The 12,710-nt window shown below is 39.2% G+C and overlaps 1 pseudogene; it reads left to right on the forward strand.

Annotated features, from left to right (window-relative positions):
* Positions 1-11,890: 11,890 nt before the first annotated feature.
* On the forward strand, positions 11,891-12,310 carry LOC117707888 (SS18-like protein 2 pseudogene; annotated as a pseudogene).
* Positions 12,311-12,710: the final 400 nt, after the last annotated feature.

Raw genomic sequence — 12,710 nt, forward strand, 5'->3', positions numbered from 1 at the left:
TGAGAGAGAATGTTGAAATGCTTGTGGTGATTTGAATGTGCTTGGCCCAGGGAGGGGCACTATTAGGAGGCGTGGACTTGTTGGAGGAAGTATGTCACTGTGGGAGTAGGCTTTGAGACCCTCCTCCTCGCCACATGGGAGACAGTCTCCTGTTTGCCTTTGGAACAAGATGTGGAACTCTCAGCTCCTCCAGCACCTTGCCTGCCTGGATGCTGCTATGTTTCCCACCATGACAATAGTGGACTGAACTTCTGAACCTGTAAGCCAGCCCCAATTAAATGTTGTCCTTTATAGGAGTTACCTTGGTCATGGTATCTCTTCACAGCAATGGTAACCCTAAGTAAAAAAAGTATCAACTTGAGGAAGACATAAAGTGCCAAGTTAACAAGGTGTGATTTATTCTGCATGCAAGGATACGGATTCGCTGCATCATGTATAAATTTGGGGGAAGAGCAGTACATCAGCTTTGACTTAAGGTAGAACATGCTTAGGGAGCAGGAAGGGTAGACTGAAGGAGGAAATGGCAGGCTGAGACCAGTTTACATACTCGTGTGAAATATCTAGGTAAAAGGTAATGAGAACTGAAGCAAGGCAGCACCAAGCAAATAGCAAGAGTGGATTTAATTTGTCTAAGGGGTAGGTGATATTGTTAATTAGTCGGAAGAAAACTTTTTAATTGACTGTGCCATCTCCTGGTTTTCTGAGAGGATAATGATATTTACCCAAAGTGTATGACACAGAAGTGGTACATACTTGTTATGAAGGATAATGATATGCAAATGAGCAAACCCCTTACTGTTTTCTCATCACAGAGATAAACTCCAGGATCCTCACATCCACATGAAGCCAGGTTGCAACAGAAGCCCTGACTATCTTTCCAAACCTCCCATCCCAGGAAATAAGCAGACACTCCAGTCACTTGCTCCCTGCAGTGTATTATTCTTTCTGCCTCAGATAACCAGACATTCTCTACTCTAATGTCCCTGTCCCTAACTCAGTGCTCTCTGCAAGATAAAGCTCTCCTTCCCAGATTCTGCAGGATCTTTGGTGTCATCTCAAACTTCAATTTGAATTCGAGTTTTGACAAAAGTAGTGAAGCCCTCCCCCAATGAAGGCAATGATATATAGAGCCTGTTCCCCAAATAGGAGAAAAAGGAAGAAGAAAATGTCAGATTGATATCTCAAGAAGTTATCTGGTGAGTCACCCGTTGAGAACACACCTACAAGTAAATAAAGCAGCCCTGCTCTCTTGTGATTAGCAATGTGAGCAAAAACACAATCAAAAGGGAGATGCCATAAAAGCTGTATTGGGAATACAATCAAAATTATATACGAATCTGAAAGAGGGGAAAGAACTAATCTAAGCTAGGGGCTTTCCAGGAAACCAGTTTATGGTGCCAGATGTTTACTGTAGTCTTCGTGTTAATTTCACTTTACCATGCCTGTCCTTGCTGCTTAGTTCTTTTTGTTTGTGAACTCAGTCAGGTACAGAGCAAAATGACATCAGTCTTGATGCTCCATCCAGCAACTCAATGCCCAGTGATCTCTCCGTGTGATCCAACCAAACACTCCTTCAAAACCTCAGTAATGCTCAACTTGACTAGTTATTCAGTTCAATGTCAGCGTTCTCTTTTGAGGGGCCCGAGTGCTGCAGCAAACCACCTGTGACTGGATTCTTCACTGAGCTATGTCAGGTCTCCTTTCTAGACACACAACTTCACCCTCCTCAGGCTGAAGTCCTGCTCCACACTCTTCGTAAGACTTGATCACACTGTCTGGCTCCCACATTCTCCACCCCAACCACCAGGATAGAAAACTGTGTAACTGAAAACAGAGTCTCATATATTCCAGGATGGCCTTCTACTTACTTTGTAGCTGAAGATGACCTTGACCAATTACAGGCTTACACCACCATGTTCAGTTTACATAGTCTGATTAAACCAGAGGCAAGCACTGAGCTACATCCCCAGCCTTGGTGGGAGAGGGGGGATGCCAGATGGTTTTAAAGTTAAATTTATACAAAGTTCAATGGACCCTTTATTATTTTCATTTTTATATTTTTTAAAACTAAAACCAACATAGTTTTGCCAATATAACTGCATTTCATAGTGATACATTTTGAGATAAGAAACATATAAATTGTCTTGTGATGACATCTGCCAATACATATAAGTTGTCTTATAATGACAGGTGCTGATACATTAACTCATACTGAACTATCCGATTTGTATAGGTCATAAAATGTTTAAAGACCTATTAGTGGTTACTGTCATTAGGGAGAAAAGACAGAACTCCTGGGCAGATGAAGAGGGCACGGAACATCTGAGAATGAGCATGGTAGCAGACACTCTCAGGGTCCTGTTAGATTCTGATTTAGGAAGAAATCATTTTATCACGCAACTATTTGTAATGATATCTGATGCCCTCTTCTAGGTATATGTGAAGACAGATGACTCATATACATAAAAAAAGAAAGAGGAGGAGAAGGAGGAAAGAGGAAGAAGAAGATGATGATACAAGGCTGGGAAGATGGCTCAATGAGTAAAGTGCTTGCTGTACAAGTATGAGGACCTGAGTTTGAATCCCCAGACCAGTGTAAAGCAACACACAGTAGTACACCTGTAATCCTGGCACTCTTACTTCAGGATGAGAGACAGGGACAGGAGAAATCCAGAAACTTACCAACCAGCTAGCCTGACAGACAGTAGAGAATAGAAAATAACAATATATATATCTCCTGCTTCACACTAGGTAAGGACCAATACCCAAGGTTATCCTCTAACTTCTACATGCATGCCATGGCGAGCAAATGTTCTCACACACATACACACATAAAAACTTTTAAAAGGAAGAAGAAATACAGCTGGGCGAGGTGGCCCATGCTTATGGTTCTAGTTACTCTGTGGGATGAGACAACAGAATAGCTTGAGCCCAGAAATCTGGCCAGCCTAGGCAAAACAGTGTGACTTTCAACCTAGCAAAACAAAAACAAAACAAAAAAAGAAGAAAATACAAACGTCTTAGCCACTGAGCAGCAGGCCCGGCCCGTACAAATTGTTTGTTTAGTCTGACCCTTGATCTCCGCTTTTCCTCCAGCCACACAGGTTACTTACTTAGTAGTCCAGGCTCTGCCAACCTTTGCATTCTGATCCAATAGCATCAGATTTAATCTCCTGTCCTATCTCAATACTGCTTGTCTTTCCATGTTTGAGTGAGTCAGTCAGTGTTTTCTCTGTCTTTCCTTATCCTCAAGTTAAGATGGAAATCCACTTGATTCCTCTACAAAGTCATTATAGCTCTTGTATGAGTATGAATACTAAGTGTGAGTACTCAGTACGAGTACTAACTGTGAGTACTAAGTCTGAATATCATACTCACATATTTACTTGACTTTTGTGCCCCTTAAATAGTGAATTCCTTCAGGGAAAGGGCTGAAGGTTTTGTTTTTCTTCTACAGAGGGACAAAGCGAAGCTGTCTGGGTCGGAGAACCTCTGCTGCATCTCCTCAGCTCTTTCAGTGAACAATGAAAGCAAGCATGGGCAATAATATACACGAACAGGCTGTGTTACAATAAAACTCAGGAGGTAGGGGCAGAAGGGTCAAGAGGTCAAGGCTAGCCTTGGCTACATACACAACAAAAAGTACAAGGTCATAGCTAGTTCAAACCCAGCTTGGGATATGAAACCCTTTCTCAGAAATGGGGGGAGAAGGAGGGAGAAGGGAGATGGGAGGGGGAGGGAGAACTGCAAGATCATTCTTAGCTTACAGGCTCTGTGAACACAGGGGGTGAGGCCAGATTTGGCTGAACAGCAGTAATTTGCTGTTTCATTAGGGACCTGAATGAACTGAATAGGAAGCTGCTGTAAGAAGCAGCCATTGGCCTAGATTTCTTTTGTTTTCAGCCTCACTACGTGTCACTTTTATGGACTGTATAATATTGGGAAACGTACGTCTCTGTGCTTGTTTCCTCATCAATAAAATACTACCGACTTCACAGGTTGTTACCAGGGTTAAATTCTTGAGTCTGCACAACAACTGAGCAGTGATTAGCAAACAGAAAGCCCTACAAACTGCAGCACTGCCATTAATGCTTTCATAATTCCTTGCCCCGGGTTAGAAACTCAATGTGCTCCTATATATTATAAAGTGTTGAGAGGAACTGTCCAATAAGCAATTGCTTAAGAGAAAACACACACCACACACACACACACACACACACACACACACTGATAACTGAAGGCATAAAAGTATGCACAATGGCTGGAGAGGTGGCTTAGTGGTTTAAAAAGATACAGAGGATCAGGGTTCAGTTCCCAGCACCATCTGGGACTCTAATTCCAGAGGAGTTGATGCTCTCTTCTTGTCTCTATTGGCACTACATACAGGTGGTACACACACAAACATGCAAGTAAAAAAAAAACTCAAAAATATGTGAGGTGGGTAAGGGTCAAAAAAGAATACATTTAGGGTCAGGGAACATAATCTTTAATGCAACCTGATTTTATATTAATTTTCAAAATACTAGTTTCTTCTGTTTCCTTACATTGTTTGCCAATGTTATCCTGGATTCCTATCTTTCCAGCCTACTGATCTAGCCTGACCACCCTTCCTGCCTCTCACTGAAAGTACCTCTCACTGGGTACTTTCTGTTCCAAACAGACCTATGCTTCAAATAGCCCACACCATTTTATGTCTTTACTCGTGTGACTAGCCACGCCTGCAAGGTCTTTCTCTCAGATCTGCTGCCTAAATCTTACTATCAGAGAAGAGTGACATTCTCAAAGCATGAATCAGCAGATCACACATTTTCTGCTTAAAACATTTCTATGGTTGTCTTAGTTAAGGTTTCCATTGCTGTACAGAGACACCATGATCAAGGCAACTTTTATGAAGGACAACACTTAATTGGGGCATGCTTAGATCCATTATCATCCGGGCGGGAGCATGGCAGCGTCCAGGCAGGCATGGTGCTGGAGAAGAAGCTGAGAGTTCTACATCTTGATCAGAAAGCAGCTAGGAGAAGACAACTGTCTTCCAGGCAGCTAGGAGGAGGGTCTCAAAGCCCACCCTACAATGACACACTTCCTCCAACAAGGCCACACCTCCTAATAGTGCCCCTCCCTGGGCCAAGCATATTCAAACCACCACCCTGAATTAGACTAAAGTTCAGTTCCTTACCAAGGTTTCAAGGGCTTCTCTAGTCTGGTCGTGCAGCCCTCATTGACAATCCTTATTGGCGGGTTTCAGTTTCCTACTGTTTCTAATGCGTTCATCTGCTCATGCATTGGGGACTGAATAAGTTAACAATTGAAAAGTGTTTAAGAGGGTGCTTGACACATAGTACATATGTATATTTTCATATTTATATTTTCCTGGTTTTGTCTGGAAAATGCTGGCTTAGTACAAATCCTTTATATAAAACATTGGCTAACCTCTGCCCTAAAAAATCAATGATAACATCACCTAAACTAACCAAAGAGTTATGAAAAGTAGTAGGATATAAAATGAATGTGCAAAAAAGGTATATATATATATATATATATATATATATATATATATGTTTTAAAGTCCAACAGATACCAAACCCCCATTTTCAATAACAATTTTTTTTTCAAAAACTGACAGCAAATGTTCAAAATCTATCTGAAAAAAAATTATAAAATATTTCTAAAAGATACAAAAGGAGACTTAACCAATAACAAGCTGTTTTTGTCCCTAGCTGGGATGTTTCAATATCATCCACACACCAGTTCTCCCGATGTTGATTTATAAAGTTAAAGCAATTTTTGGAAGAAATTCAGTGAGCTGCTGGATGTGGTGGCACATATCTTGAATCTCGGAATATTCAATTCCAAACAGTAGTGTCAGGAGTTCAAGACTATCCCTTTGATACCTAGTTAGTTTGAGGCCCAATTGAGGTACCTGAGACCCTGACTCAATTCCAACCCATGCCTTCCAACACACATACACACACACACACACACACACACATTCACACACACATACACACACACATACACACATTTCAATGAGCTTTTTTTTTTAATGTATGTGAAAAAAGTTGGTCATGAGGTCTATATAGGAAAAGAACATTCTGGAATACTTAGAAAGGAAAATTAGTTCTATCAGATAGTAAAATACAGTAAAGAGCCTTTGTATAAGAATAGACAGCCCAGTGGCCTAGAATAGAAAGACTAGAAATGTAGTAAAATGCATATAAATATTTCATGTATGTAAAGTTAGTATATATGTATTATAATTTAAGCAAAGATAATTGCTTGTTGTCTGTTTAACTATTGAGGCAGCTGGGTAACCATTTGAAAAAGAAAAAAAATCTATTCCTTACTACATTGAAGATAAAAGGCTAATATCCCCAATTTTTAATATAACTTATTCTTATTTTATGTACATTGGTGATTTGACTGTGTATATCTGTGTGAGAGTGTCAGATGTCCTAGAACAGCAGTAAAAGACAGTTCTGAGCTGCCATGTGGGTGCTGGGAATTGGACCTGGATCCTCTGGAGCAGCCAGTGCTCTGAATCACTGAGCCATCTCTCTAGCCCCTAACATTTCTAATTTTAAAAGAACTTTAAGCTTAAGTAAAAAGACAAAACTTTCTACAGAAAAAAAAAAAAGGTAAAAAAACAAGAACAATTTACAAGAAAACCCAAAAGTATTAAAAATGATCTTTACAGATGTTGAAAGATATTCAACTTCACTCATGATACAGAACTGTAAACTATGTAAAATATGTTAAAATAAAGTCAACCTACACTGCAGTTTATTTTGTACCAACAACATTGACAGAAATTAGAAAACGTATCAGAGATACTCTTAGCCATTGTTGGTGTGGCTGAGGGGCAAATAAAAGAAGTTGGACAACGTGTATTCAAACGCAGCTCAAGTAAACATCACCGATGTAGGACAGATGGTTGTCTCTGGCCCTGACCTGAGACATATACTCTTGGGTAAACGATGGTATTGCTTTGTTGTTTGTCTGTATGTCTTCTTTTTACACCTGTGTGCTGTGTTCCCAGAACTATTTGAATAAATAGTTTAGTTTCTTTATTCTGACTGTGAGTACAGATAACTTAAAATGAGGGACATGCTGCTGAAAGAGAAGAGGATGCTGTGTTTGCCAAAACTGCCAACATCATTAAAGACAGAGAAAAGCTAAAGAAGTGTTTCAGGTTAAGATAAACCAAAGAGAGGTGACAGTTCACAGTAAAAGTCGACTCTGTTCTGGAGTTTGACTTGAAATGAGCATGGGAACATTACTGAGTCAATAACAACAAAATTGAAATACTACTGGTAGATCAGAGTATTATGTCAACATTAAATTTACTAAAATTGGTATATACTTTAATTGTATTATAAGATATTCATATTGTAATTAAATAGACACTGAACTATCCATGTATAAAGGGGCCATAATTTAAGAGTAAAGTTCTTCAAATAGTTCAGGAGATACAAGCACACATGTATAAAAAGAAGACATGCACACAAATGACAAAGCGATACTACCATTTAACCAAGAGTATATGTTTTGTGCTATTTTAGTTTTTGCAACTTTCAGTAAATCATAATTTCAAAATAGAAAGATTTTGTTAAAGAGAGAGAAATTTGAGTTATTGATGAATATCCTTAGGAACTGTATGAATCAGTTCCCTAGAGAAAACAGAACCCACTGAATGAAATGTATGTATGTATGTTCTATACACTGAAGAGGTTTAGAACCCAGCAACTATAAAGTCCAAGAGGCTGGAGGCCTCAGGAGTCCCTACCTGGCACCAAAGGCCTATCGGAGGCCCAGAGAGCTACAGGTTATCACTAGGTTCCAAGGATAGCAACAACAGCAATAGCAACAAAGTAGATACACTTACCAGCAAGAAGCAAAAGCAGGAAGTTTATGTTGCGGTTGTCCTTGGTTCCCCTCTCCAAGAGGTGAAAGGTAAGTCCCTGTTACTGATGACACCACACACTTCAGAAACAGGATCCACAGACCCCTGAGCTGGAACTGACTTGGATTCCCCTTCCCTGAGGACCAGCTTTCATGATAGGATTAATTTAGAGAAAATGTGAGAATAAATTGTAAAAATGAAATTTTAGGTCTCAACATGAAAAATTCTTAGGTTCAGAGTTTCAATTTACACTCAAGTGTTAGCTGCCCCTAGGATGCATCCCAAGGGCTTGAATAAACATTTCAAAAGCACAAAAGACCCAAGATAGAGGCAATAAAACACCTGGGTAAACGAAAGTCACATAAAAGGAATTCTCCCAGGAACAAGATCCAGATGTAAATTAGGATAGGGCCTGGTTGTAAATTGGGATGGAGGCTGGATGGAAACCAGGCTTGGGAACAGATGTTTGAAATCTCTTTTATTATCTAATAGGCAATTAACTGTCTTTGTGAACTTTGTATAGAAACCATCCTTTTTGGTCATTCAGGGTTCCTCTTTCTCGCTTGAGAGCGGAGGACCCCGGTGCACCAGCTACTGTTATTCCACCTATTCATTTAATAAACCTCATGTGATTGCAGCGATTCTCTTCCGTAGGTATTTCTGAAAGAGCGCTTCCCATGGGTTTGGATCCTTAGAATCCAACAAAACAAAACTGCATAATGGTGGGACGTGCTTACAGCCTGTGCTGTTGGTGATTAGGCTTGAGAGATAATTGGGAACTTAACAGGTCTTGTGGTCTTTTAGAGAATCCAGGTTCAGTTTCCAACACCCACATGGTGGCTGACAATCATCTTTTTTAAAAAATTATCTGTGCTATATTTCAAAGTACCCTTGGACATAGGCTAAGCTGATAGACAGTAGTAGGCCCTCTTCTTGATGCTGAGAAGCTGAAAACTGACAGGCTCTGGCTGCTATCTTGCCTAATACTGTGCGAGTTCCACTTCAGACGTCAGATGCCACTTTTCTTCTTTCTCCCAGAGCCACCTCTTGTTATCACATTATCACAATTACTAACAAATCCAGGAGTTCCTTCTATGTGCAGTCTTCAGGACATGAATCTTATCAATAATTCTTTTTTTTTTTAATTTTACTTTTATGTGTATGGATGTTTTGCTGGCATGTAAGTACACCAAGTGCCTTCAGAGGCCAGAAAAGGGAGTCAGATCCTGTAGAACTAGAGATATAGGGTGCTGGGACTTGAACTTCTGCTTCAAGAGTAGCCAGTGCTCTGCCTCTGAGTTTTCTGTCCAGGCTCTCATATTTCTTTTATGGTTCTAGAATGCTGATTTTTTTTTTTTTTTTTTTTTTTTTTTTTTTTTTTTGCTAGCTCTCAAATCTTTGTAAATCTGGGAATTTCATAAGAAAATCTGTGCTGTGGCCTTCTGGCTGCTAGGATTCTTGTTAGTTCCTGCTAAATTTTTACTCTAGCCTGACTGGACAGGGGTTTTATTTGTTTATTTGTATCAGGACTTGGGGTTGTCTTTGTTTGGGGTTTTTGTTTTGTTTATGTGCTTGCTTAGCTCACTGGTTTTAAAGAGCTTTCTATGGTATAACATACTCGGTAAAAACATCTGGATTGTGATCTTCCTCTGACACATAAGTGCCCTCCTTCTGTGGCTATAGCAGCTGAGATCACCCTATAGCAATTAACAATTGTACTGGCTGCTTTTATGTGTCAAGTTGACACAAGCTTGAAATCCAGCTTTAGGGCATTTTCTCAATAGTGATCAATCACAAGCAGTAAAATTTACTGTGGACAAATTTAAGAAGTAAATCAGGCTGTTGAAACTCTCAGGATGGAACGTAAACTATACAAATGAATCCAAACAGGACAGACAACGTCTTAGGGTGAGGGAAAACATGACAAGTAATTTTGGAAAAGAGTGTTTTGGTTTTGCTTTTTTTTTTTTTTAATTGTAGGGCTAAAGACAAGAAGAACTATAGAAAATATTTGTATTCTAGTTGTGTTTCACATATGAATACAGTTAGTGATTAAATGACAATGTGTTTTCACACATGTGCTAGGACTGAACATATTAAAAAAAACTATCAGTCATAGAAGTTAGGCTTCTCATTGTCAGAGAAAATCAGCAAGAAGGTAAAAAGAGTCCTGTAGTGCTAGAATTGAGTCAAAGGTATCTGCATGAACTCATATGGGCTTGGTAGGTGACTAGATAATACAGAAATTAAGTGCCTTTATTACCCAAGCCTGGAACAAAATTAGCAAGCTTAGAATTGGATTAAACACAAGGAATAAAATAAGTATCCATCAATCCATACTTTTATGAACATACACATAAGTAACAGTGTCATGATTGAATAAAAAATAAAAACAAAGGGAAATTCATTGTCTCAGAAAAATTCAAAAGTATCCAACTGATAAATGTAGAATTAACTGGGGCAATAGAAAATCAGCATTTGAGCATATTGTCGCTCATTAATTACTGTCCTTACAAGACTTAAGGATAAATGCTAAAATTAGCGAGTCGCATTTTATCAGAGGAACGGAACAGTTGCATAGATAGCCTCCAAGTCTATGGTAAAAGTTTTGCTTATTTTAACACAGGTCTGCATAGTCTTTGATACCCTCCCATCAGGGCGGTAAAACAGTTTGTGTTCATTACATTTTGTCACTCTGAGAGAACACTTTCAAACAACAGTGGAGGAGAAAAGATTTACTTTGGCTCACAGTTTTATTATCTGGCTCCTATTCTGGCTGATCAGCATGGTGAGAAAGTTTCTCACTTCATGGAAACCAAAGAAGTAGCCAAAGAGAAAGGGTCTCCTTCAGACTCAAACTTCCTCTGAGTCAGCTCTCCCTCTTAGAGGGATTCAGCTGTGAATTCACCAGTGGATTGGCCTGCAACCTTATTTAATCACCTCTTAAGGGCACCACTACCTGGGGACCAAGGGTTCAACCTGAGGCCTTTCTGTGTAATACTTTCATATCTAAATCACAAGCCAGAGCCTGAATGTTAACTAAACTTATTAACTCATTTCTAACGAATCCAAAGCATGAAAAGGAAGAGAGTGTACTCACTTTATGGCTGAGGTATCTGGCAGCCACCACTTTAACCAAATGATCAACATTGTCATTTCCAGTAATGATTTGATGACTACAAATTGTTATCATGTATCACTAACACCCTACAATGAAAAGGGTTCTTCCCCTCTGTGCTATTCTGAAAAATTCCCTAACTCCAGTGAAATCTCAAGGAAATATCTCGTAAGCACACATGGAGAGATTTTTTTCTATGAAACATCTGATTAGTGCTTTTTAAATCAGTGTTAAGTTAATAAAAGACAAATGAACCTGAGAAACAGTTGCAGATTGGAGGAGAATATATCATCATCAGGACCAGATGCATACAGTATTCCACTGAGTCCTCCAGTAAAAAGAAAAATGCAAGTGAAAAAAGTGGAAATTTTAAATAGTGTGTGTTTGAGTTAACAGTCATATGCAAATGTGGACTTCTGGCACCATTAACATCACCAGAAGCCAGGTAAAATGGGTATAAGAAATCTCTGTAATGTCTTTACAATTTGTCTGTATATCTAAAAATGGTTTCAAAATCAAGTTAGAAAGATGGTGTGTTAAAATGCCATCAGTAAGCTGGGTGTGATGGCACACACCTGCAATTCCAGCACTGGGAGACACAGCCAAGGAGTCTGAGGCCAAACTGGTCTACAAAACAAGCCCCATGCCAGCCAGGAATACAGAGTAAGACCTTGTCTCAAAATAAGAAGAAGAAAAAACAACAAAATAAAATGCCTTCAGTGTCCCAATGAAATATTATGTCTAACCAAGAGCCTTATTTTTGGATCCAGAAGCTAAGTTTTTTTAAATAAATAAATAAATAAATAAATAAATAAATAAAAACAGTGCAAATAAACTAAAAATTAGAATACAGAAATAGAGATTCCGAGCTTCTTGAGCTTCTTTGCAGCATGTCGGTCATCTTCACTCCTGACTGGCTACGCTGCAAGGCCAAGGTCAACCAGGAGACTATCCAACGGCTCCTGGAGGAGAATGACCAGCTGATCCGCTGTATCGTGGAGTATCAGCACAAGGGCCAAGCAAACGAGTGCGTCCAGTATCAGCGTGTGTTACTCATTTATTTATTTGAAATCTCATTTATTTAGCTACCATCGCAGATGCCAATGCAAGCAGTCCTACAAAGGCGGTGGAGTAATTTTCCAGGAGGCTGCAATGAGGCGTGACTACATGGAACCCATCTCCTGGGAAATAGCTGCTCAGAACATGGGCAAAAAGTCCCATTCATTTTAGACTGTGAGGAACTTGCTATCAACTCTACTATATTCTCACTGTAAACATTTTAGTAATAAAACAGATCTCACGGTAGAGCTGTGAGGATCTGAGGTGTACGACAAAAAAAAAAATACAGAAACAGAGACAATTGTGTTCTTTTTCACTGAACACGAGCCTTGGGCTGCCATCTTGAGACTATCAACAGAACCTGTGAAGGTAACTGGCAAATCATATAAGATTACAAGTCACTAGTGTGTCACTTAGCTTGTCTTTTGTATCTCTGGAAGAACCTAAAAAAACATGTTATTCTAAGCAAGGAGAACATTTCACATATCAGCCACCAAACCATAAAAAAAATTAATCATTGTCAGTACAAAGCAACTTGTAATCTTTCTCTGTCTTCTTTCCAGAGACAGAAATGTGTGGTGTTATATTCATATAACTTTAAAGTTCTAAAGAAGTCATACAAACTTGTTC

Source organism: Arvicanthis niloticus, chromosome 4, assembly GCF_011762505.2.
Source record: "Arvicanthis niloticus isolate mArvNil1 chromosome 4, mArvNil1.pat.X, whole genome shotgun sequence".
NCBI classification, from domain to species: Eukaryota; Metazoa; Chordata; class Mammalia; order Rodentia; family Muridae; genus Arvicanthis; species Arvicanthis niloticus.